Here is a 27,534-nt window from a genome sequence, read left to right as displayed (position 1 = left end):
GCCTAAGAGAAAGTCAGTTGGATAAAGCCACGGATAGTATCATATTATTATTATTAATAATACATACATATTATTAATAATTAACAACTAAAAACAACTAAACAACTAAAAACTAACAATTAAAAATAATACATATTATTAATAATTAACAATGGACTCTATAAAGTTAAACCGCAACAGAAACTATCTACTAATAGTATAGAATATAGATGACATATTAATATGCGGTTTTGGCACGCTTGCAAAATTGGTGGTTCAATATTAAAGGGTGAAAAAAATTAATTAATTAAAATCTTGTCGATTGCGGACGTATTCTAAGTCGTTTGGAATCGTAAGCCGGCTCATATCTAAAGATTTTCAATTTCAATTATTTTTTAAATTTGTAATATATTGTGGACATTACAAGTTTAAGACGTTCATAACATGACATGAAACATTATTATAAAGAAAAAGGTAATAAAAACGATAAAAAGAGAACATAAGCAGTGAAAATACAATTATATATCTATAGAAGCTCAAAGAAGTACGCCGAGTTTGCTAAGGAGACCCTATTTTAAGAAATTATAAAATAGCGTCCACCTAAACTCACCGTCACGCAAGTGGAATATATCAACACCCGAAGCAATTTAGTTGGACATAGTTATGGCCCTTCCAATTGGCATTACCAGTGGCAGGTTGGTTCTGCACCTTGGGAGAATACACAACTGATGCTCCCTATTTCTAAGATAGTTATCAGGGACACACAGGTCAACACTGCCCATAATGGGAGAGTTCTCATTTATACCTCGTATAAGTCGAAAAAAATACGTAGCTAAATAAAGATCTCTTCTAAATTACAGACTGCAGTATGTAAGCATACATTAGAGAAAGTCAGTTGGATACAAATTACTAGCTTCGCCTGCCGCACAGGTATGCCGTAGGTGTGCGTATGCGTTCTGGCTGATTCGACTCGCAGACCGAGGCGCATGCGATTTGTTGCTAGCAGCACTAGATGTTTTTTTCAAACTAAAAATTCGCATTCCACCAATGTGTTGAGCTCCATTTGGCAACGTGTGTTTTGTTAATAACGATGACGTCACATCGACGTATTCGACACGTTGCAGACGAGACGAGTTTTTATGTGTGAGACGGCTAACGGACATGTCTTTCAAAGAACATTTACTTTGTGAATGATGGTGTTCCCTGCTAAATATATTTCTTCGGGTTCATTTTTGTTCTGGTATCCAGATGGCCTCGTCAAGTCGATGCCGCAGAATCATCTCAATATTCCCAATCTCATTGCACGTATAGGTGCTAAATTTCGTGTTAATAATATACCAAAAAACTAGAATAGCTCAACTGCTTCTCTGTGAAATATCTCCATCTTGAAATCATACCAGAAATTTCGCTACTTCCTTGTGATCTCGATCTCTGTGACTCGATGTGTGGGCTTTAACACAATCACCTGTTAATTAATATTTAATTACCACATTTAAACATCATGTTAATTATATCTAATGGCCAACTAATGCAAACGCGCCAGTCGCGTTGTCAGCACTAAATGAGTTAAGCTGTTTGCCGACATAACTACTAGACGTTGAGTTCTCCCCTATATACCCCATGGCTCCTATATTTACTACTGCGAAAGGGTCGATACTGTACAGCGGGTCAAACTCAACGTCTGGTGGTTTGTGTCGGCGGACAGTTTTAGTCGGAAAATCTTAATGCTTTGGACAGTGTAGTTTCAAATTAGGTGCAAATTCATTGTAGATTTCGTGGTTGTGTCGTATTTTCCACATTCCATACTATGATACACATACCGGTCAATAATATGATATAATGATTAATAGTCTATATTGAAACACCTTCCAATGACACCTACAAATAAAACATAATATATTATAATTTAATTCAATTAGCAGTATGTTTTATTTAATGAATCGTTTAAACACATACCTCGTTCACAAATCAATAATGATTAATAGTATATTTTATAGAATACAACCTATCGAATACTTATGTTGTGATTTATATTAGTATTTTTCCACAATTGTCATGTTTAAAACAAAGAAATTATTTTTTCTGAAATACCGAATTACGAATTATTTTATATCTAGTAATTGTGAGCTCTGCACGTGGCTCGGACACGTGATCCAGATGTCGCACGATAGTTGTGACACTCGGTTACATGTAAATTGTACGTAAAACATTTCACTGTGGCACAGTTCGCCGTGAGCTTTCTTATCGGAAAGAGATGACCGTATGTAGGTATACTCTACGGCAGTGGTCGGCAACCTACTACCCGCAGGTAATTGAACTAGCCACTACAACATTTTGAGTTACCCGCCAAGAAAATATGATATTTTTTTAAAATTTTTATTTTCATAAAATTATTTATTTATTGAAAACGGAATTTGATGCGAGATTTGAGGATTGAAAGACGTATGGTACACTGAATAGCTTTATTATAAAACCGGATGAGATGGATTTAAATGAGCTTAAATATATTTTGAATATCTTTGAATAAATAATCTGGAATTATAATACATTGAATTCGTTCAGTTCCTGGATAAATAAATTTAAAGATCTTCGCCAGCATCTTGAAAACTCAGAACACGATTGCATGAATGCATTATCATCATGCTGGGCGTCATTACCACAAAAATTTCCATGTTTAAAAAAATTGCATTAGCTCTATTATCAGCTCTATTATATTCATGTGAGCAAACATTTTCTCAAATGAAATGTGTCCAGAATACTCCGCGAAATCGATTAACACCAGAGAATCTTGATTCCTATGTTCGACTTAAAACATTGCCAAATGTTGAAAAACTTCAAAAATTTCAAAACCAAGGAAGCCACTAATAAAAATATTATATTAAGTATTATATTTATATTTTTATAAAGTAAATTTATATTTGTACATACATATGTAAAAATACGTATTATATTATATAGGTATATGAATATATTTTTTATTTCATAAAACTAATAATATTAAAAATGTGTTTCAAAGTTTTACCTGGTAACAACTGACGGTCTCAAATTTTATTAGATTCAATATGAACATTAATTCAATTTTCATAGCTGCTTTAGTCAAAATTCATGAATTCAAGAATGAAAACCTAACCTAACCTAACAAATAATCCAGTATATCGGCTATTGAAAAAAAATGTTTACTGCTAGCTTCCTGTAAAGTGTAAACCGACAAGAACCGTGTTTATTTGGACATGAATTTTATGTCAGTACTATTAACCCAAAGAAGTTGGACGGTCTTTAATATACGGCCATATATTTCCGATACAACATTTCACGGGGAAATTACAAGTTTCCGGACACGGTTACACTCACACAGCCAGTAATCAGAAAAAGAAGTTCTCTAAAATTAACGTCACCATATTATTATAAATTCTGACTTTCTTACACGTTTCTGTTTCATACAATGAAAAAAGAGGCACACGGCGCAATTTTGCTTACTTCTTATTATACTAATTACTTTAAAAAAAACTGTGCTTGATCGATCAAGAAATAGACAAGTAAATTGTTATTAGTTGGTGTAAAATGTTACATTGAATCTGCTAGGATAGTCGGAAGGGATCTTTATATTCTTGCCAGACCCGACTCGGCGATTGAGTCAACGATTGCCTGCGAAAATAGTACCGCAGACCACCACCTGCCACTAAGGCACCACCTCCACGCAATCTGGTGGTTAGCTTTACAATTTTATTATTATTGATTAATTTAATAAAACGCAATTTTTTTAGTAGTTATTCCACTTTTAATAAATAAATTTGGACCGGTTTCGTCCACCTTAGAGGGACATTTTCAACATGAAAATGATGATGAAATGAATGTTCAAAATGTCCCTCTAAGGCGGACGAAATCGGTCCAAATTTATTTGTTAAAAGTGGAATAACTACTAAAAAAAATTTGCGTTTTATTAAATTAATCAATAATCAATGCAGTTCCACCATGAATTGACAGTTAAGACGGTACTTCAGTGAAACGGCAAATAATTTTCAACTATAGGCGCGACGAAATTTTGGACTCGCTGGCATTCTGAGAGCGGACGTCGAGGTGTGAACACGTCGATTTGTTTCGTTATGGCGACGGGGGTATTAATTCTTAAATCGTGTAAAGATGACTAAAAAACGTTACCCATTTACTTGAAAAAGAAAACATGTCAATGAATATATTATTATTGTTACTAATAGAACAATAAACAGAACATTAAATGGACGCATGTTGGATTTATATGACAAATCATATTTCGTTCGGCACGCGTCTTTTCCACAATCCGAGCATCGCCTAGCCATGATCTTTTTAGACCACGCCTCAACTGAGGTATAGCCTGAACACAAAAAAGAAACTTCACAATTATTGTCGCTCTTCTTCTTATTGTGCCATCCCCTAGCGGAGGTCGGCCACCATCAAGGCGATCTTATATTTGTCGTCTGCTACCCGGAACAGTTCGGTGGAGCTGCAATCGTACCAATCACGGAGGTTCTTAAGCCACGAAATGCGGCGCCGTCCTCTGCTATGCTTCCCATTGATCTTTCCTTGAATGACAAGTTGGGGAATGCTGTATTTTCGACCTCTCATAATGTGGCTGAGGTATTGTAGTTTCCTGGTTTTGATACTACATAGAACTTCTCGGTCCTTCCCCATTCGATTGAGAACTTCAACATTTGTCACCCGGTCAGTCCAAGGAATTTTGAGGATGCGTCTATACAGCCACATCTCGAAAGCTTCAAGTCTCCGTGACATCTCTTGGTTTAGCGTCCATACTTCCATACCATAGAAAAGAATTGAGAGCACATAACAACGTACTATACGCAGTCTCAGACCTAGGTTTAGATTTCGATTGCTAAGGAGGCGTCTCATTTTGAGAAAGGCGCTCCTTGCGATCTCAATTCTTTTTTTTTCCTGAGACTGGTCCCATTTCTCATTGACCCATGTACCTAAATATTTATAATGGGTCACACGTTCGATTGGTTCGCTGTTAATGACAAAATTTGTGTTGGTGTCTGGTGTCGCTGTTTTTGATACTAGTAATAGTTTTGTTTTCTTGAGGTTCATTTTTAAACCATAAGAATTACTGACCTCATTAACCTTTCCTACCAGTTGATGTAAACTCTTTAAACTATCAGCAATCAGCACAGTATCATTGGCATATCGTATATTGTTAATATGTTTGCCATTAACCATAATACCCACCGATTCACCTTGTAAGGCTTCCTTGAAAATAGCTTCCGAGTACATGTTAAATAGCAAAGGTGACAATATAAAACCCTGTCTTACACCGCGACGAATTTTTACTTCTCCACTGATTTCGTTTTCAATCTTTATATTCGCTGTTTGATTCCAATATAAGTTAGCTATCAGTTGAATGTCTCTTGCATCGATGCCTTTCTCCTGTAAGAGTTCGAGAAGTCTAGGATGTCTAACAGTATCGAATGCTTTCTCGTAATCGATGAAACACATATAAACATCAACATTAGCATCTAGGCATCTTTGCACTAGAACATTCAAGCTGAAGAGTGCTTCGCGAGTGCTCAAACCACTTCTGAAGCCAAATTGTGTGTCATCCATGTCTTCTTCGCATTTTCGAAAAATCCTATTATGGATGATTTTTAATAAGACTTTTAACATGTGGCTCATGAATATTGTCGCTCAGACTTCTTAATTATTTGAATAAACATTAATAAAAATATATAATTTGTATTCCAATTTCGATATGATTACAATATTGAATCTCGATTTGATGTAAATAAAAATGATCTAAAGTTGCAAGTCCAATATCAAATACATTAAAACTATTAATTATTATTTAAAAATATTTTCGCTGCATTAAGGATAACCAAAAATAAACCAAATGTTAATAACATAATATAAGATGAATTCAAATTGCAAGCGTTGTATTTTTCCGCTAGGTGTCCCTGGTCATGTCCGGAAACTTGTATTAGTAGGCGGAGTATTCACCTCAGGGAACTCAGAAATAATGGGAACTGAAATACCTAACGGGTAAGGCGATAGCAGGTAACCGACTCGAGTAAGGGAGAATCCGGGTTAAATTTATACACTGGTCAAGAATACGTTTTACGTCGAATACTGAAAACTGCTCTCGGTTTATGCATTTACGCTCATTTAATGTTGGTGTATTACACACACTATTGCACGTGCATAATGCGTGCTTCATTTTCCTAGGACACTCACACATTCAAAACCCCTGCATCAACATGCGGCGTATTGAATATAGTCTATCGGTATTCTATTTATTATCTGTTCTGTGATTCACCTTAACGTCAAGTACCGGTGAAGGGACAAAGAGTCTAGAAGTCGTTATAGGACGAGCTGCCAGGACAAAAGCAGTGGATGAGGACAATCCTCGAACTGGGCCATAGCGACACCGAAAATAAAGACAACAGTTATTTCTACATAGCCCACATGTCTTCACATTCTTTAAAATTCACTATTCTTTTAAATATAAGGAGTCACTTGACATCTAGTTTATGTACAATTATTTGTTTTGAAGACGATACCTGGGCTTAAAAAAACCTTCTTAAGTCGACTTTCTTACTTTCTATCCATTAAAAAAATGCACACTTCAAAAGAATCTCTCGATAAAAAGAAATTATTGTGGAGTGGTCTCTCTAAATCAGTGTTATTTAATCCTTTTACACCTGCGGATCGGTACAAATAGAAGAAATATATCAGGGACCGTTAACGAAGAAGAAACTATTTGTAATGACTATTTTGTTTAATAGTTTTTGCGAATATAACATGTATACCTATTCTATTGTTAATTGAAATAATCAGAAACCGATCAGTAAATAAATACTTAGTACCTACTTATGGAAATTTGAGAATGTCGCTTTTAAAAAGTCGTGCAAAACCAGGGCTTCAGCAGCGTTGCCAATTTATCGTTTTTCTTGCCAGACCTAGCATTTTTCGATAGGCATCTAGCTTGCAAAAACGCATCTGGCTTGTGGCGTTTTTACTAGCATTTTTTATGCCTTCAACAGCTTTAAACGTGTTGAAAATATATATTTATATTTTTTAATTGAGTTTATATTTTTTATTTGAGATATTTTATTAATTGAGTTAGCATTTACTTGGTAGAATTCTATTTTACAAGAAATGAAAATATAATTAATATTAAATTCTACGGGTTTTTAAAAAAGGTTTGTCGATAGCTATTTCAGTTTTAACACCATTATCAAGATAGTCTTGATAATGGTGTTACAACCGAAATAGCTATCGACAAACCTTCTTAAAACCTTTCGAATTTAATATTAATTATATTTTCATTTCTTGCTAGATATTTAGTTTACTTATTTTCATGCGCATCAAATTTCTTACTATCGGATACTTAATGCAGTGAGTGAGTGAGAAATATAACAGGATGAAATAATTTCATGTTGTTGTATATTATTTAGAATCTCCGCGGATATAAAATAATAATTTAACAATTATTCACGTAAAAAGAAGCTCTCGTCTTTAAACATGAAACGAAACTTGAATGCCGTTTACATAATATAGGTATACTTAGTCAATTTTGAAATATATTTCTGTTAAAATGTGTGGTCGACATTTCTTCGATTCTTGCACTTTTTTTCGATACGCCAAAGCAAATGTATTGACTTCGTTCTTGGTACGAGTAGAATAAGTAAATTTACTTACAATTTTATTTTCAAAAAATCTAGTGTTTCTTTTCTGCCAAATAGCTTGTTTTCGTACCCTGTCTGGCATGTTTTTGTCAATGACAGTTAGCAAAACTGGCCTTCAGTATTGTATGGGAGCTACAAAGCGCTGCAATAACATCCATTCGGTTTATCTATTTCGTTTTTATTACTGACATGGCAGAATGATATTTTAATGGTTACATGTAAGTTGTACGTATGCAGTTCATCGTGCGCCGCAGTATGTGAAACATGAGTTGATGACGAGTTCTTCGTTGAACATTTCACCGTTGAATACATTTTTACGTATCTTACAAAATGCGGCGATAGTTTGCAAATAGTACTGTTCCAATTAGATTAACCCTAACATAACCTATGCTAACCTAACCTAGTAAAGACATCTCCACGTCATGTCATATACGTACAAATATACTCCACGGTGAAATGTTCAACGTAGAACTCGTCATTTGATTAAATGTTACACGAACTCATGTTTCACGTACTGCGGCGCACGAATAAGTGTCATGCGGTGAACTGTTTATCTACAAATTTCCGGATACATATTTTAATGGGTTTGTAAATAAAAATATTTGAATTTTATGGATACAAAATTGCATCAAAAGACAACTAAATATTAGTTTTCCTTATTCTCGAATCTCGACTAAGTTAGTATAGTGATAGCGATAGATTGTGGTCTTCCATGAAGTGATTACTTTTTTGGAATGTACCTATGCATTTTAAAACGGGTGACAACTATTTGCGGACCGGTGGTTGGGAAACACTGCTCTAGACTCTAGAGTACCTACTACTCACTGCATACATATTATACGAAATGATATTATTGCAAAGAAATCTCATTATAAAATGGCGCATTGACTATGCAAATAAAAATATAAGTAAGTATATTTTGTTTAAATACTAATGTTTATATTTTTTGGATAAGTGTCCATCGACAAAAATAATAATATTTGAGTGGAAATCTCTTAAAGAATCGAACTGGATGTAGCGCATTGAATATTAGATTTATTAACAGTTGACCTCTCGTTGTTTGTAAAGCGTGAAGTGTTTAACCAATGTGCGTTAATGCAGAAACATATTGTTATCACATCACGTGAATTCAAATGCTAGAACCATTAGAACATTCAATAATAAAAACTGATAACCTACAAGAACATCATGCCCACAGAGCAGATAATAAAAAGAATTCTGATAGGCTATATTCAATACGCTACATTTTGATGCAGGGTTTTGAATTTGTGAGTGTCATACGAAAATGAAACACGCATTTTGCACGTGCAATAGAGTGTTTAATACACCAATATTAAATGAGAGTCAATGCATAAACCGAGAGCAGTTGTCAGTATTCGACGTATGACGTATTCTTGAAACGTATTTGAGTTTATCCCGGATTCTTCCTTACTCGAGATCGGTTACCTGCTTTACATGTCCGTTACGTATTTCAGTTCCAATTATTATTTCTGAGTTCCCTGATCATGCTAATCACCTGCCATTTGTAGCTCGCTTCCAAACTACTATAAACAAATATACGTGAGATCACGTAACTCGAAAATGTGTAAATATGTATTAAAAAAGGTTCTATTCATGCGTGGGGTTGATGGTCTGGAATGATATGCGTGAGGTGACTTTAGTGTGGTTCTGATACATTTTGACAGAATCTGTTAACTAAAACTATTCGTTTTCGGCTCAAAATGTGCTACGAGATGGGAGCATCTGTCTGATAATATTTTAAATACCGAATAAAACAACATTGGACAATTTTGCCAATGCGCCAGCTTACAGTGAGCTCACGATACGTAATTCACGTAATGGTAATGCGTTTCTGTCTTTACCACTAGGGATTGCAACACCGAATGAAAATGTCAATACCTGTTTTTCGGTATTTATTATTTAATACCGGTATTAGTTAAACATTAAAAAACAGAAGAACTTAATTATTATTAAATTAGAATCAGTAAATAAATATAGCTATTAAAATCATTTAAAAAAATATTTTAGGACAAAAACCTACCTACATGTTGACATTAAAAAAATGTTTAAAAAAATATACTGTAGAACACTGGAGAATTTTACAAATAAGTTCAATACATTGATAATTTTAATTAAAGCCTTTAATTTAAATGCAAATAAGCCCAGCTGCATTCAATTGAACATTTGTCACGGATATTTTCTATTTCGATATAATATGATAATTCATCGCAACAATTATATACATAGGTATATTATGTGATCGATTTTGTTTTTATCATTCTTTCACCTCTGTTAGATGCAGTCAATATTTGCATTTTAGCAGCACATAACTTATAATTCATTTTCAAACACTTAAACGAGTGTGCTTTCTCAATAACAAAAATTCCGGTATTTTAAATTTAAAAAAACCGGTATTTCGGTATTGCTAAATACTGGAATACCGGTATTTCAATACCTATTTACCACTGATACGTACCTATGTATACAAAAACATGGTCTCTTAATGCAAAAGACATTTTAAATCTAATAGGGTGTTCATCCAAAATTTTCGAATGCGATTTTACGCCAGGTATATAATACGCTCGTATAATTGCGTTCATCCAAATTTTGTATATAAGCATCTCGCCGAATCCGTACACCGAATGCCCCTCTACCATAAGTTGAGCGAACCGATTGCTAAATTTGTCAGAGTCGATGTTTGACAGATCAACTGACAGCCCGCGTTTGTTGATAATTGTCATACCTAGGTACTTGTTTTCTTCCGTATTTCATTATGATTCAGTGAATTATTTTGATTATTGTCTAATGGTATTATCTATTTTACAATTGATCCTATAATTGGTGCTTCATTTTATTCAATCATGAATGCTTTATTTATAGGTACTAAACTTTGCTTTCGTAGATGAAGCTAATCTAGCGCAGATTCATGAAAATCAAATAAATATAATACAATATTTTTAACAACACAATTCACATCATGCTGGAATCGATTTATGCATAATAATTATAGGGTAGGTAGGCATACTATCACGATAGGTAACCATTTCCTTTCATTTGTTTATATTGTAATGATTATATTTATTTTTAATAACGTTTATTCGGCATTCGGATTATCCGGCCATAATGTACATAGTATTAATCGAAAAATAAAAGAAATAATATAAAATTATGTAATAGCGACAATGACATTAATGTCATTGAATAGCGAGTTCAAAATATGTGGACTACTAGGGCTACCTAGCGGCAAAATGTGAAAAAATATCGTTTGTTTGACAGTTAAGTGCACATAGACATCAAAAACTGACCATAGAGAATAAATATGTTTCTGTTTTAATATAAGGAATACTTGTTTTACATAGACGTGCATATACAAACACCGTTATTTGAATGCAGCATACTGTGAGCATAATAGAACACCGCGGCAACCGAGTATACAAAGCCGAAGACAAGTCAGTGAACACTCGACAAGTTTTATTGCGGCAATAAACGGTTCCGGCGTAAGGTGAGACCGTCATAAACCATTCGGTTTTGCTAATTCCATGGATAGCCTATAAGAGTAATGTAGAACAAGTAAAGTCATGGCAAATATCGTTTAAATTGGTTAGAGAGACTATGATTGAGACAAATTGTTAAGAAAGCAGACGAAACAGTGAGCTTTAATAGATGTCGCCAAATGAGCATATCCCTCGGTGCATCAGATAAGACGCCAAGGGTCAAAAGCCGCATTTACGATTATTTGATTAAGTTCGACATAATTCGAGAATAATTTAGAAATATTTTAATATCGAAAATTTGAGACTGGTTTTTTGATTAAGGCATTATTGACTTGGTCCGTCCATCTAGACCACACATTCCCAATCTTTTTCAAGTCATAACCCCATTTTATAGAAGCCGAGTGACCCGCGACCCCAATAAGAGTCTTTTTAATTGAGTAAAGAAAACGCGTCGATAATAGATTTTTCAGTGTAATATAATTGAATATATAATGCGATGGTTGAAATTATAAGTCGTTAACCAGCTTCAAAATTCGCGGTTTAGTTTTCGTTAATGGCAACCTTATGTCATTCTCAACATTTAATCTGTATCTTGTTTTGATTTTCAAATGAAGATTAGCGTTGAAAATCCACTCTCGCAGAAGATACGTAGAAGCAAATAAATGGTAGTAAAACTCAAAATGTAATCATGGTAACATTTGGACATGACTAGAATTGGGTTTCGGGAATTTCCCGACGGGAATTTTTAACATTTCGGGATCAAATATTAATTGAAAAAACGATTTTCTATATGAAAAAAGAGGACATAAAACACAAAACGTTCAAAGATTGATCGGGGCATTTAACACAATTAACCAACGTCGCTTCAAAATGAGCGCAATTTTTGCAATATCGGGTAATTTTGTGTCTCAAAAGCACAAGCGATTGTCAGACGCAGCGATTGATAGTCTGTGTTTTTTGAAATTATATTTTAATAAGTAATGTTTTGAATTATTTTAGTTTTCCTATTTCTATTTTGTTTGTCTTCTTACATAAATAAAAAAAAATCATATTTTTTTTGGAATTTGTCTGTTTTTACATTGATTTTAGGATTTTTACATTTTTTTTTTAAATTTCCCGATATCTCGAGAATTCTTTTCTGGAAATCCCGAATCTCGAGAATTCAAAATTTCATCATTTCGGGAAATCCCGATTCTCGAGATTGAGATTTTCTCGGGAAATACCCAACTCTAGACATGACTGATACATAGCACACCATAATTGATTCAGATTTTTTTTTCATGATAAATAGGTTACGTGCTGAGAATTCGTTTTACAGTTCCAAGAATTCATCTTGTAATTCGTCTCTGACTACATCATGAGAATCAGAAAATAGATTTCGTACCAGTGTAGCTTCTTATTAATCTGTCAGCTCTCGGAAATAACGCTAGAGTTCGTTTTCAAGGGATTTAAGATGCCCAATAATTTCCTCTTTAAAATTTCTACCTATTTCACCTTCAGATTAAACATAGAGAGACAAAATAAAATATGTCATAATTATGAGATAAGAGAAACACTTTCCCAACACTAATTGGACATGTCAATTTTGTTGGTTGGACCTTGTCATACTAGGGATGTGATTTGGTTTAATATGAATATTTTTTTATGTTTACCGTTTCAGCCGACGATCCCACAGAAAACCCTTGGCAACCACAATTGGGGTCACGACTCATAGGTTGGGAACCCGTGATCTAGACTCTAGAGTGAGGTCTTTCTCGTGCATTATCACCATCGTCCTGATCAAATACCAGTCGCGAAGGGTGGAGGTAGGCTGTTAAGATTCGACATAAATAGTGCACACTAAACTTTGTAAGTCGTACCTATTTATTTTCATTGAACTAAGAATACAATTTGTAGATGGTGCTGGTTAGTGTTTAAAATCAATTAAATCCTATCTAAGCCAAACCATAATAGTTTAAGAGCGTACTTCAGTGAAACGGCAAATAATTTTCAACAGTAGGTGCGACGAAATTTGGCACTCGTCGCCAATCGGAGACCGACAGTTAGAGGTGTGCGCACGTCGATTTGTTTTGTCATGGCAACGGATGAATATATTCTTAAATTATTGTAAAAAGATGACTAAAAACTTTACGTATGTACTTAAAAAGAAAACATGTCAATGAATATACTATTATTATTAGTAATATAACAATAAACATAACATTAAATGGACGCATGTTGAATTTTTATGACAAATTATATTTCGTTCGGCACGCGTCATTTGCACAATCCGCGCATCGCCTGGCCACGATCTTTTTAGACCATGCCTCAACTGAAGTATAGCCTTAGGTATGCTATGGGCGATCTGACAAAAATAGTGTACACCTTTTCAGTTTTAGTATGTCACGCCGTAGCATAATGGCTTAATGCGACGGATGAGGCGTATACTCGGGAGATACAGGGTTCGATTCCCCGTCGGGGTGACTTACTTTTTTCAAAAAAGATTTTTTCTATTGGTTATTATATACTCTATCAGAAAGTGTTTTTTTCAAAATTATATATGTTCAATAATCAGAATGATACGAGTATATTCTTAAATCTTGTGAATTATTCGTTGAATAAAGGAAATAGTTAATTATTTGTTTTCGTTGAATTAAGAATACATTATTATTACAAATGGCTATACCAAACCGTAATCGATAAAAAATATTCTTCTATCAATAAAATATCTAAAATTATGTACGGTTTAGTGGTATAATGTTAGATATTTTATAGATACATGAATATTTTTTGACTATTATCTACTAAAGATTGAATTAGGCAGGGTTCAATTGAAAATTTTAAAACTACACAAACACTATCTACATATTATTGTAGTCTTCGTACAATGAAAATAAATATGCGGCTCTCGTGGTGTAGTGCGTAAGGCGCTGGCCTTCCACCCGAGAATTATGGGTTCGATTCCCGGTGAGGACACAACGTCAGCTGAATGCAGAACTATTCTAAATTTCAATTGATTTTTTTATAGGAGAGAGTTCTTTGAATCAAATTACTGAAATTATTTATTATTTTTATGGATAAATGTACAAATCATATTTTAGTGGGATTATTGATGAAAAAAATTGTGCATACACTTGTCTATATATATAATAAATAACTAAACTAGACTGTTTCAAAAAACTCTCCTTCAAAATATTTCAAATGTGAGTTAGAATATTCTGCATTCAGCTGACGACAACATTTATGTGTTTTTCTCAAAGCCTGGATGTTTGTGATTGTTCAAAATTACTAACAACCATCTTGTACGAAAAAGGACATGGTTATTAATTATCAAAAAAAAAGAAAACAAATACGTTTGGCAGACAAAATTTAGTGTGCAATATTTATGTCGGATCTTAACAGGCCACCTCCACCCTTCGCCACTGCCAAATACAATGAGTTTTTCTAGGTTGTCATGGAATTGTCAGAGTCTGTCACAGGAAAACCGAGGAGTGCCTTTCTTGATGATTTTTCTATGTATGTACCTAATATAATATTATAGTATTTAATAATTAAATAATCCCCACGGTTGGTGCCCTGGGTTTAAGAGTCTCCTTTGAAGAGAAATAAATAAGCTTAAGCTGATACTGAGGCTAAGAACAGGTCACACAACGGGTAAAAGATTTGATGTCCTCACATGGGAAGAAGCGATTCGCAGCTCTGCGATGAATGTGATGTTTTGGAGCACATATAGCAGTACAATGCCCTAAATATGAACGACACACAGTACAACTGCGAATTGCGGATATTTTTGAGAATGTCGACGAATTGAAAAGTGCCCTGGCGGTGGGTACGACGGAAGAGCTTGGCAAATTTCTTTAACAAAATTGGAATGAGGACCTAATCGGCGGATCCTCTCCTAGATGAGAAGAGGCGATATGACAGCGAGTCGCAGTCAAAGCTTCGGTAATATCATAAACAAATGGATAGTCAATTCTTCTCAGCGTTGTCAATTTAGCGTTTTTCGATAGGCATCTAGCCTGCAAAAAACGCATATGGCTTGTAGCGCTTTTACTATATTTTTTTTGATCCCTCCAACAGCTTTAAATGTGCTGAAAATACGCTAGATATTTAGTTTATTTATATTCATGCGCACAAAATTTTTTTGACTATCAGATATATGTATTTTTAATATCATAATAATTCATAATTTAACACGTTGAAATAATAGGAACATTCATGCCCTTATAGTGAAATAGTATCATATTATAATGTGATGTGACATCAGTTTGACAATTATTGTCGGAATGAAGGAAAGGTATTGACTTCGTTCTTGATAAAATAAATAAAAAAAACATAAAATCACAATTTATAATATTATTTAACTATGTACGTGTGCAGTATTAATTTAATAGCAATATTATTATAAAATAAAATGAAAAAATAAGTCTCGATCATGTTTTTTGTCCCCCCCATAACAGTTAATAGCTTGGTGTTTGTTGATATTTGCTCATTGTAGAGTGCGGCACGGATCGCGCGGACGTCCCCCATTTGCGAGCGAAACGTTTAATTAACTTTTTAAATATTCACAACCGAAGTTTTTTACCGAACGCAAAATATTACGCGCGTAAAAAAGTCGATCGCAATTTCAATATATTTTTTGACAACATCAACTAACATATTATAACTATCTAGTGAGAATCGCGTGTGCTTATTGACAGTAAAAAAATATTTTAATTTATTTTGTTGTGCCTTTCACCACTGATCTGATTGTAAAGTTATTGTTGAGTGTCAAGTAGTGATGATTTAGTGACGTTAAAATAATATGGAACACACGCCATAGTAAGTAAATCCGTTATTTGTTATTATAAGATATTTATTATAAGATTGGCCGTACGAAAAATTGATCGCAGACGACACAGAGAAAACCACAGTCAAAAGAAATGAAACTGATAATTTGCAATTTTGCAACAGTACAGTGATTTTAAATAAGAATTTTATTTTATAAATTGAGTTTATTCACAAGATTGATTTAGCGCCCGTTTATTCAATTATAATTGTCAGATTCGAATATCGTGTCTGATTAATCCACATGTTATTTTTCAATGTGTGTTTTGAACCAGAGTAAATATGTTGTTTATTTATTTAAGAAAACAAAACATTGACGACATAATAAATCAAAATTCAGGACGTTCACGACATGAGATCATTATAACAAATATTACACTCAAAAGAGAGAAGAAGAAAATAATAATGATAATAAAAAAACACAAGTAAACATTTTTATAGAATAAAATAAAGTTTCAAAAACAAAATGAAAATGTCTATGTCTTTAAGGAGCGCATTTACTAGTCTTGCATCCCTCGCTAATTGTGCCTGATAGGCTTGACACGACGAAACAGTTCTGACCCAGAATAAGTTATGGCTGCGACCACAAGCACATATAAATTTTAATTCTTTAGGACGCCTGGATTAGAAGCCATCCTTTGTGATAGCAGGCAAAGATGTAATGTATGTTATAGAATTAGTAAATGGCTAACATCGATTTCTCGTAAAAATCTGTTCAGAAACCCTTTTGTGAGGTGATTTGATTATATTTCCAATTTAAAAATGTTTTATGACACGTGCTTCTTTTTAGTTTTGTCTTCATCAAATTTATTTATCAGTTTTATCAAGTTGGGTTACTTGATAAAGCTCACCATGTGAGCACTTGTCGTAAAACATGAAATTATAATATACTTGTTGTGAATACCAAATGATAAATTCATTTTATAATTAATTATCATGAATATCAATTAGTATCTTGATTGGCTTTCGTTTATTCATAAATAATAGTAGTAACTTCTTCACGGAATAACTCATGCTGGGAAACTTTTGGTACGCTGACGATAACATCCTAAGAAATCTAACGCCATTATTTTCACTGGAACATCACTTACCCCCTTTTCGCTAAACTAAATGTATGGTTGCTGCAGTATTCAGAAATATTTCATTCATTTAACTGGCTGTAAAACAAAGAGGAATCATTTTGTATTGTCGTTGTGATTTTTAACCATCTTCAATATCACAGTGAGTAGGGTATAGTTTATTTGATAAGCTTGTGAATCTATCAACTAATAATAGTATTAAGTACTAATTTTATTGTTATGGAATATGCTTGGCGGGACACAATTTGCATACGTTTCTATAGTTCTAGTTATAGTTTATATAGTCACGCCATCAATATTACAACTAGATAACTCTGATTTGGTAATTGTTGGGAAAATGAATTTAAACTTTACTTGATTAACATAAATCTAGGCTATAATTATTATTTAAAATAAAAATGGAAAATTGTGCTTCTTTAATTTGGGAACAATTAAATATTGTTCAATTGTATGAAAACATGTTGTAGATATATTATTATTTTTATTTAATGCATCTCGTAACACCCACGGTGGCCGCGCGGTTTAAGCGTTGGACTATCACGCCGTGGGTCTCAGGTTCAAATCCTGGGTCTGTCAAGTACACATATTGTTTTTCAATTTGTGTGTGAGTCAGGGTATGGACCTAATAGGTTGAGCAAAGTGGCTGACATCCATTTCTCGTAAAAAACAAAATCTGTTAATACAAACGTCTACTCTGTGGAGACCCATATGACCCTATTAGGATCGGACATGGTCGAAAAAAATATTAGCTTCGTTTTTATAAATATACTAATGAGGCTCTTTCACCCTGGCCATCTTCGGCGAACCAACCGTCCAGTAAGAACTGTTTCCTACTATCATTAAAACAATGGAATGCTTGTTATTTGTTAATACAAACCTCTACTCTGTGGAGGCCCATATGATCCTATTAGGATCGGTCATGGTAAAAAAAAAATTTTTTTTGAAACACAAAATTATTACAGTTCCCATTAACTTCTGATTTACCTAGTTTTATCAATTTGTAGAGAAGGAAATGTAGAATCATATTCAATAGTTATCTCAAAATCAGTTAAAATCAAGTTATCTAGTTGTAGTAATGAGGTGACGATATGAATTTTAATAATATCACATTATACTATGTATTAAGAAAAAAAAATATTACATGAAATAATTGCATCTGGTTATTTTGGAAATATTGAAATACAATGTAATTTTAGCAGTTTAAAAGAGTAACCTAAGTAAAAACTATTCAGTGTGTCCCCAAAAATTTTCTAATTCGGATAGTGTGCAGTAACGAGAAAATGTATAAAAAGAAGCATTGTATTATGGTGCCTTCTTCAATATATTTGGTTACAACGCATTCCTCATATATTAATGCTAAATATTGTGCCCCAATTTGTATACTGTTAGGTATGTGAATGGGAACATCAACGTAGTAAGTATGTCAAAAATATGTCTGTCCGAAATGGTTGTGAGAGAACTGAAATACCTAACGGGTGTGGAGTAACATACAACCGATCTCGAGTGAGGAAGAATATGGGATACACTTAAACACGTGTCGAGAATACGTCATTCCAAGCTTATGCTTCGTTCTAACAACTGCTCTCGGTTTATGCACTGATATTCATTCAATATCTGTGTATTTGAAGGTTGAAATACATCCTAAAGCGGGCCCCCGGCCAGAATCTTTGGCGGGCCTCCTATCTATCGCTAAGTTTGATAGCATGTGTGATGCACAGTTAAGCGTTTTCAAAATTGTGTTATAGGTAAAAGTTAGGGCTTTCAGTTTATTTTTAGCGATTTTTTGTAGTTTTAATACATCTAATTGAATTATGGAGTTGTCGAGTGGTGTGCAAAATAATCAAAAATTGCATTTTACAACCTCATTTTTTAAATGTTAACAACCCCTTTGTGATATGGCGCCGCGGGCGAATTTTGTACTACGAGTATTAGAGTGTGTGATGTGTGTTTATCTCACATTTCTGATTGACTCTCCACGTCGGGCTCCCCTGAGCCCGGGCCCCTAGGCCAGTGCCCTGTCAGATCCCCCTTGTGGGGTCCATGGTTGCAACACACTATTGCAAGTCGAAAATGTATGTTTCATTTTCGTAGGACACTCACACATTCAAAGTCCTGCTTCAAAATATAGTGTATCGGGGTATACACTATCTGAACTCTATTATTATTAATCTGATCTGTGGTTCTGCCTAATATTATAAATGCCCTGCAAGATAATTTTAATAAATAAAGCACAAGTTATCTTCTTTTTTTTTAATAATGATATTCTGATAAGCCTTGTTGGTGATAGTGTATTTGATAAAACGATAAATTAAACTAGACTTAACTAGAGAATAAGTTTTCTTAATTATTTTTTATCTAATTAATTCAATACAAAATATTACATCAAATAATATTAACTAACATTTAAATTTTTTTTTGTGTATTATCACTAATTTTGTAAATGGAAAAATATTAAATTCAATCCTATTATCTGAGTTTATTAATAATATGTAAATTCATAAAAAGATGTCGTTTTAATAGCATTATAATAATAATGTAGTATTTACATACTATTACAGCAACGTTTTTTAATTAATTTACAATATTTTCCATACTTTTTATGTATTGAATTTTAGTCGACACTAAGCAAGCGGTATGTAAGCAATCAGCGTTGCCAATTTTGCGTTTTTCGATAGGCATCTAGCGTGTGGCGTTTTTGATAACAGCACTTTTTGATGCCTCCAACACCTTTAAATGTTTTGAAAATACTATAGATATTTAGTTTATTTATTTTCATGCGCATAAAATTTCTGACTGATCAGATGCAGATAGGTCGGTAACTATTTTGGTAGCATGAGCAATAAAACAACATAATTTAACACTTTGAAACAATAGGAGTATTCATGGCCTTATAGTGAAATGGTATCATATAATTTAATGTGTGCTTAGGTATGTGACAGCACTCACATCTGTTTATCGGAATGACATGAAACCATTGATATACTACTGGATGAATCATAATAATATGCTTCTTAAAATGACGCCCGATTTTCAGCGACTCGGCCAGTGTTAAAACTTACTGTTTTAATATCAGCGGGCTTAACTCGATATAAGCGCACTTAATATTTGTCTCTAAAACGACCTGGCAATAATTATGAGTAATCCCGATCTAGCTTGCATCTTACTCTAATTAATAGTCAGCGCATGACGACTTGCTCTGTCCGCTCAGACATGAATATTTGGTAGCTTGCAAGCTTTGGGTTGCAGACACCCTTAGGGTCACTATTCCAAGAACGCAATTTTAGTTTTACAGCCAGGGCAATACGGGTGAAATTCGGGAATCCATGTTAACGGTCTTAACGCATTATACCTACAAGGAAATATTATTAGACGATATTCGTAATATCTTGTGGTACATTTTTAAAATGACACTTGTATGGGAACTCCTCATCTAGTAGTATATCAATGCATGAAACGAAACTTGAAAGCCGTTGACACAATGTAGGCATTTGTTGTCAATTTAAAAATATATTTCTGTTAAAATATGTGGTTTTTACATTTATGGACTTTTCTTCGGTATGCGAAGGGAAAGAAAGGTATTGACTTCGTTCTTGGTAGAATAAGTAAATTTACTTGCAATTTTATTTTCACAAAATCAGCGCTCGAAATAGAACATTTTACGAACCGGAACGCTCGATAATATTCCGAAAATATTAATATAATTATCTAATTCTATGTATATATTATAAAAATAAGTGTGTTAGATTCTTTGTTTTATAGCCTATCTAGCTCAGACGGTCAAATTATTTTTTCCACGAGACGGAGCTATAATTTTACCGATTTCATGAACCGGAACAGCGCTCCGGTGCGCTAATGTCCATTTTGAGCCCTACACAAAATCTAGAGTTTTTTCCTGCCAAATAGCTTGTTTTCGTACCACGTCTGGCATGTTTTTGTCAACGACAGTTGGCAACACTGTAAGTAATGCCTACCGCTATTTTGATTATGGTTACTAAACAATTAAAGTAATGAAAAGGTTTCGTAGTAGCCACCTAGTGCAGGTGTAGTATTAATGAATTCAATTCGAAGGTCGCCGTTGCGTAAAAATCATTTATTATGTTTCGAGTCTACGAGTTTTCTAGCGACGCAATGATTTCATTTTAGTGTCATATTCGACTCTTTATCTGTTTTACATCGAATGTTACTTTAATTTTGATTACTTCGGTAAAGTTTTGCGATCTTGATAACCTTTAAATAAAATTTTGAAAGCATTCTTTCTTTTCTTTCGACCGTGTCCGATCCTAATAGGATCATATGGGCTTCCACAGAGTGGAGGTTTTGTATTAAAAGATTTTGTTTTTACAAGAAATAGATGTCAGCCACTTGCTCAACCTATTAGGTCCATACTCTGACTCACACACAAATTGAAAAACAATATGTGTACTTGCCAGACCCAGGATTCGAACCTGGGACCCACGACTCTATTGTCCGACGTTTAAGCCGCGCGGCCATCGTGGGGGGGGGGGAGGTGTGAAAGCATTACTTATTTTATATTATTTAAAATAATACTTATTTTATTAATATTTAAAATCACAACAATTGTAAACGCTTATAAAGGGTTATCAAAATAGTACTATAGATATAATTGATTTTGATTCCCATTTGATTTTTTTTAAATAATGATGAATCTATTCGAGTTACGTTTCGGGCTCTACGTAAAATTTATCGTCAAAATACTCGACCTACAGTGGCACAAGTCCAAATTTGTCATTTTTGAATTATTAAGTATGCAGAAATTATCCAAGATATCATTTATATCTGCACAAATAGCGGCATAATTCTTAAAAATATAATGGTGGCCTTAAAAGCATTTTTGTCATTATCATATTATTATAACGTTTTACTTGAATTCAAGCAGAAATAGTGGTACAGTGATCATTGTGCCATTGTTATTGCGGATAACATTCAAAATGAGATGGCTCAAGTGTGCCAACTTCACGCTATTATAAAGTAAATTTAAAAAAAAACTGATTTAATACACTAAAATAAAATATTCAAACTGCTCTCCTGCAAAAACAAGTTTTTCGAGTTGTGCCGCTATTATTCCCCGGGCGCGAGTGGATCTATTCTACACACAAGGCGGTTATCGATGGTAGATTATCATATTTATGTATTGTGGCGGTTAATTGGTACAATAAGTTGACTGTCCAAACTGTCAAAAAGTCCTATGTTTTAACATTCCCTCTCTTGGCAACCTATGTTAACTTTTAGAGCGATATAGACAGTTTTGGCAGCTTTGACGGGAAACTTATTGTAACAATTATAATACTCAATACAGAAATAAGATAAACTGCCGTCGATACCCACCTTGTGTATATAATAGACCCACAGAGCTTACTATTCGTAATTTAATTGGATAATTCGAGTCAAATGTTAATGCTTGTGATGTTAAGAATTCAACCCATCAAAAATGTAAATGTGTTGCTGAAAATATCGATATTGTGAATCAAAGTCCAGAACATTCAATTACTCGTCGTTCTCAAGAACTTGGACTTTCTTATGGCACTATATGGAATATTCTTCATAAAGATTTGCATTTGAATGCGTATAAAATATCGCCAACACAAGACCAAGGCTATACCTCAGTTGAGGCATGGTCTAAAAAGATCGTGGCTAGGCGATGCGCGGATTGCAGGTGCAAATGACGCATGCCGAACGAAATATAATTTGTCATATAAATCCAACATGCGTCCATTTATAGTTCAGTTTATTGTTCTATTAGTAACAATAATAATATATTCATTGACATGTCATCTTTTTCAAGTAAATCGGTAACGTTTCTAGCCATCTTTACACGATTTAAAAATGAATACCCCCGTCGCCATCACGAAACAAATTGACGTATTCACACCTCGACGTTCGCTCTCCGAATGCCAGCGAGTCAAAAATTTCGTCGCGTCTATAGTTGAAAATTATTTGCCGTTTCACTGATGTATCGTCTTAAACAGAATGACCATTTAGTGCGTCGAAATTATGCTGATTGGGGTTTAGAGCAACTTGAAACATATCCATTATTTCATGAAAAAATCATCTTCAGCGATGAAGCTCATTTTCGATTAAATGACTTCGTAAATAAGCACAATTGTCGCATTTTGAGTAATGAAAGCCCACATGCTATTCTTAAAACACATTTACATCCACAAAAGTTGACAGTTTGGTATGGTTTATGGTCTGGAGAAGAAATTGGATCTGATTTTTTCTGGCATGAATTACATCATTTTGATATGGGTAATAATATGTGGTTCTAACAAGATGGTGCAACATGCCATACAGCTCGTGTCACAATCAACTTATTGAGAGATAAATTAAAAATACAAATTTCTTATTTGATAACCATCTATTCAGTGAACATAATATTTCCATCATAAGTTTTTAGTATGACACACGGTTCAAAGCTACATGCAGTTTTAGTGTATGGACGGCTCGACCGACCATCACAGTTAAACGAATGCAAATTACTTCGACTTGTAAAGCGGACACAGAGAGAAAATAATATTATATTATAAATATATAAAATTATGGTTTCATAACACACAGTAATAATTATTATTATTTACTATTAAGTCAGTATTTGCCAACCGGGGTTTCGCGAGCTGTTCCCTGAGTTATTGGCAGACTTCCGATAAACTTGACACCTTTTATATATTTAATGGAGAAATGAAGCAATTAGAAAGTTCATCTTGATCATGGTTATTATATTATATTGAAGAGGCGACGTTGGGCCTGGCTCGGCGGCCTGCTGCAGATGCCAGAAGAGAACTTCAACTTGGGTTCCCTGTTCATCAAGCCGACGGGATTCCGGCGTCCTGGAAGGCTGCTAAATATTATCTATACAGTGTATATAGCTGAGCTACGGGATGCTGGTTTGACCTGGAATGAAGCAAGAAGACTGGCGAGCGATAGGGATTCTTGGAGACGCCACGTGGTGTCCATATGCTCCAATTAAGAGGCGGATATGGCCAAAGAAGAAGGGGAGCAAGGAACACAGAATTAATAGGGACTAAAATACCTAACGGTTGTGGAGTAATAGGCAACAGATCTCGAGTGTGGAAGAATATGGGATAAACTTAAACACGTGTTAAGAATACGTCATTCTAAACTTGTCCTTCGTTCTGATAACGGATCTTAGTATATGCACTGACGCTCATTCAATATCGGTGTATTTGAAGGTTGCAACACACACTATTGCACTTCTATAATATATGTTTAATTTTCGTCGGACATACACATTCAAAACCCTGCTTCAAAATGTAGTGTATTTGGATATAGCCTATCGGAATTCTATCTATTAATCTGTTCTGTGGAGGGGAGTTTTGTAGCATAATGCAGGAATACAAAGAAGTTTTTTTAGTTTTCAATAGTAAATGTCGTCGCCTACTACGCACTGCGTATTTTGTTTATGTCAATGCGTTTAAAATTTCTACACTGACATTACATTACGCGTTGGGGATAAACAAAATAAAACAAAACAATGACGGATTGACCCTTAATGCGAGTTCATATTTCCGAAAAAAATGAGGAATACAAATTGTATGAGGCTTCGCGTCATTTTATTTTTCACACACTCTATCAGTTTTTTGTATTATCGGGGTTTTTTGTATTTGTCCATTTTATTTTTCACACACTCTTTTGTTTTTTGTATTTGCGGGTCAATACAATAATTCGTCACCTCAATACTACAACTTGATAACTTTGATTTGGTCATTATTAGGAAAATGAAATTTAAACTTTACTTGGTTAACATAAATCTAGTATATAATTATTATTTAAAATAAAAATGGAAAATTGTGTTTGTCTAGTTGGAAGCAATTAAATAATGTTCAATTGTATGAAAAAATATTGTAGATAGGTATATCATTTTATTTATTTAATGCATTTATGGTTTTAAAGTTATCTTATATTGTCAAACAAAAAAAAAATACAGTTCCCATTAACTTTTAACTTAGGTACCTAGTTCTATCATTTTGTAGAAAAGGACATGTAGAATCATATTCAATAGCTATGTCAAAAACAGTGAGACTTAAGTTATCTAGTTGTAGTATTGAGGTGACAAATTGATTTGCAAATGAAAATAACACGTTCATTACAAAATTAATTAGAAGTGACAGACAATAATATGCCAATGGCTTAAGGGTGTCAATTTGCCGCATACTATCGTAATAGATTTTTGGTTTTGCACCGTGTGTAATTCTTCCTTCTTTCCTCGATGTTTCGGGCTCGTTGCAGAGGCAAGGACCAAGAAATACCTATGTGTTCTGATGAAGTGTAATGTGGGTGTATGATTGCAAACGTCTCGCTAAGAATACCAAAAGGAATCCGATTAGCTAAGAGCAAACGTTGCTCAGATTAATGTGTCAATCTTTACGACCAGAGATACCGGATCGAATATTGGATTTCGCTGACAGTGCCGGAAGCCATGACTATTCATATTTGCTAATGGCCTCTGCAACGAGCCCGAAGCGTCGAGGAAAGAAGGAAGAGGTACACACGGTGGAAACCCAACAATCTATTACGATGAAAAACAACCGTGAAAGTCTCAAACATTGTATTGCCTCGTACTGTCTACTGCATTGCACGTATGTTATGTTCATAATTTAATTATTATATCAGTCAAATAAAGGTTTAGCAAGATTTTACGAAATGTTTCGTCAAATCAAAAAGGTTGGGAATCACCATAAATAAAAAAATATTTATGATGTCTTAAAATGAATAATGCATTAAAAATCCGGAAGGAATTCCAAAACGAACACCCAACAATAAAATTAATATCTCGTAAATAATGATTTATCATTCACACACACATGTAAAAAAATGTAAAATATTATAATTGGTCACACGAGCGAAAATATTTTCATTTGTGACTTCCGACTTGTTATGTTTTCTATGCATGTATTACTCTCATACATACACATATTTATTGAATAGATATTATACATAAGTAGGGAGTTCCAAATATTTTTCAATGGTCTGAAAGTATTTTTAATTACTTATAAAAACTTCTGGAATATCCTGTACGTGTCAGTTAGAGGTTTTGATTGAGAAATCTCGTTTGGAGAATTCTCGAGAAATTCTCTAGAAATATTCAGAAAACGCTCTCTAATTTCTTCGTCACTCCTAAAATTATGCCACGAATCTGAATGCAGAACTATTCTAACTCACATTTGACATATTTTACGGAAGTGTTTTTTGAAACAGCCTACTTAAGTTATTTATTACTTAATTATATACTTAAACAAATTTATAAATAATTTTAATAATCAACAGTTCTACTGAGTCATGTATACATTTATTTATATAAATAATTGGAGTAGGTTGTTTCAAAGAATTCCCTTCTAAATAAATCAAAATGTGAGTTAGAATAGTTCTGCATTCAGCTGACGCAGAATCTGTTCTCGAACCTCAGGATATAGTTGATCCGAGCCTCCGTAAGATGCCATGACTCACTGCCGTAAAACAGAATCGTCAGAATGCATGTGTTGAATATTCGCTGTTCGAACAAATTTTTAAGAATAAATACCCATTACTTACCACGGTGATATAAATCTTAATATTACCATGCGGCATGTCTAAAAAACTTTACAGCGTGGCGCGAAAGATACAAGCGGACTGTAACAGTCCTGATAGTTAGAACCTTTAGGCCACGCATATACGATAACAACTTACTGTGTGACAGCTTGAAGCGATTCGTAGGCGAGCCTCTCACCAGTCAATGGTTATAGCTGTAAGTCAGATGTCCATTGATAGCATCTAAGCATATATGGGTATGGGAAATCGACGCAGGTCAAAGAGCGGTACCTAAGTAGTGAGCGGCACCGGCTAACTGTCTTCTCCATATTTTTATACGGAGTCGAGTCATGGACCCTGAAGGCAAGGGAGCGGACGGCAATTCATGCCTTTGAGATGTGGCGTTGGCGCCGAATGCTTCGTATTTGTTGGATGGACCACAGGACGAACCAGTAAATCATCTAGAGACTGCAGATAAAGGTATGGCTCTCGACAATATGTCTGAGACGAATTCAGCAATTTTTTGGAAATATTGTCCGGCGCGGACCGGACAACCTGGAGAGACTGTTGGTTTTGGGTGGCTTCCAGGGAAGGCGAAGCAGAGGAAGAGCGTCTGCGCATTAGAGATGCGAATGCGGCATGCGAAGGGCTGACTGGGGGGTACCATTCATTCTGCTCTGAGAGAAGCGGAAGATTGAGAAGGATGGAAAGTCTTGGTCGCTCAAAGAATGGCAAAATTAAAAAGTGGTCACGATCCTCAGCCATGAGGAGTGTACGACCAAGAAGAAGAAGCGAGTCGCATCTGACAGGAAATGCAGTCCACAACGCGTGGGAACCACCGGTGACTGTGGTTATTATAACCAACGTGAAATAAATATACAATCCCCTCACTAAGTAAAATAATTAATAATATTTTTTTTCGAAATGAACCATATAATATCATTTTTTCAGTGTGTGCGTCTG

General features: G+C 34.2%; 1 protein-coding gene across 1 annotated transcript in view; it reads left to right on the top strand.

Annotated features, from left to right (window-relative positions):
- The first annotated feature begins 15,609 nt into the window (after nucleotides 1-15,609).
- Nucleotides 15,610-27,534, top strand: part of LOC147074333 (uncharacterized) — a 129,483-nt gene continuing 117,558 nt past the window's right edge. The window contains exon 1 of the mRNA XM_085943637.1: nucleotides 15,610-15,943. The gene's annotated coding sequence lies outside the window, so the exon portion shown is untranslated. The remainder of the gene's footprint in view (nucleotides 15,944-27,534) is intronic.

Source organism: Rhyacophila brunnea, unplaced genomic scaffold (genome assembly GCF_057557595.1).
Source record: "Rhyacophila brunnea isolate RB1 unplaced genomic scaffold, BYU_Rbru_1.0 scaffold_16, whole genome shotgun sequence".
NCBI classification, from domain to species: domain Eukaryota; kingdom Metazoa; phylum Arthropoda; class Insecta; order Trichoptera; family Rhyacophilidae; genus Rhyacophila; species Rhyacophila brunnea.
The sequence above is the reverse complement of the archived record's forward strand: the minus strand, read 5'-3'. Positions and strand labels throughout refer to the sequence as shown.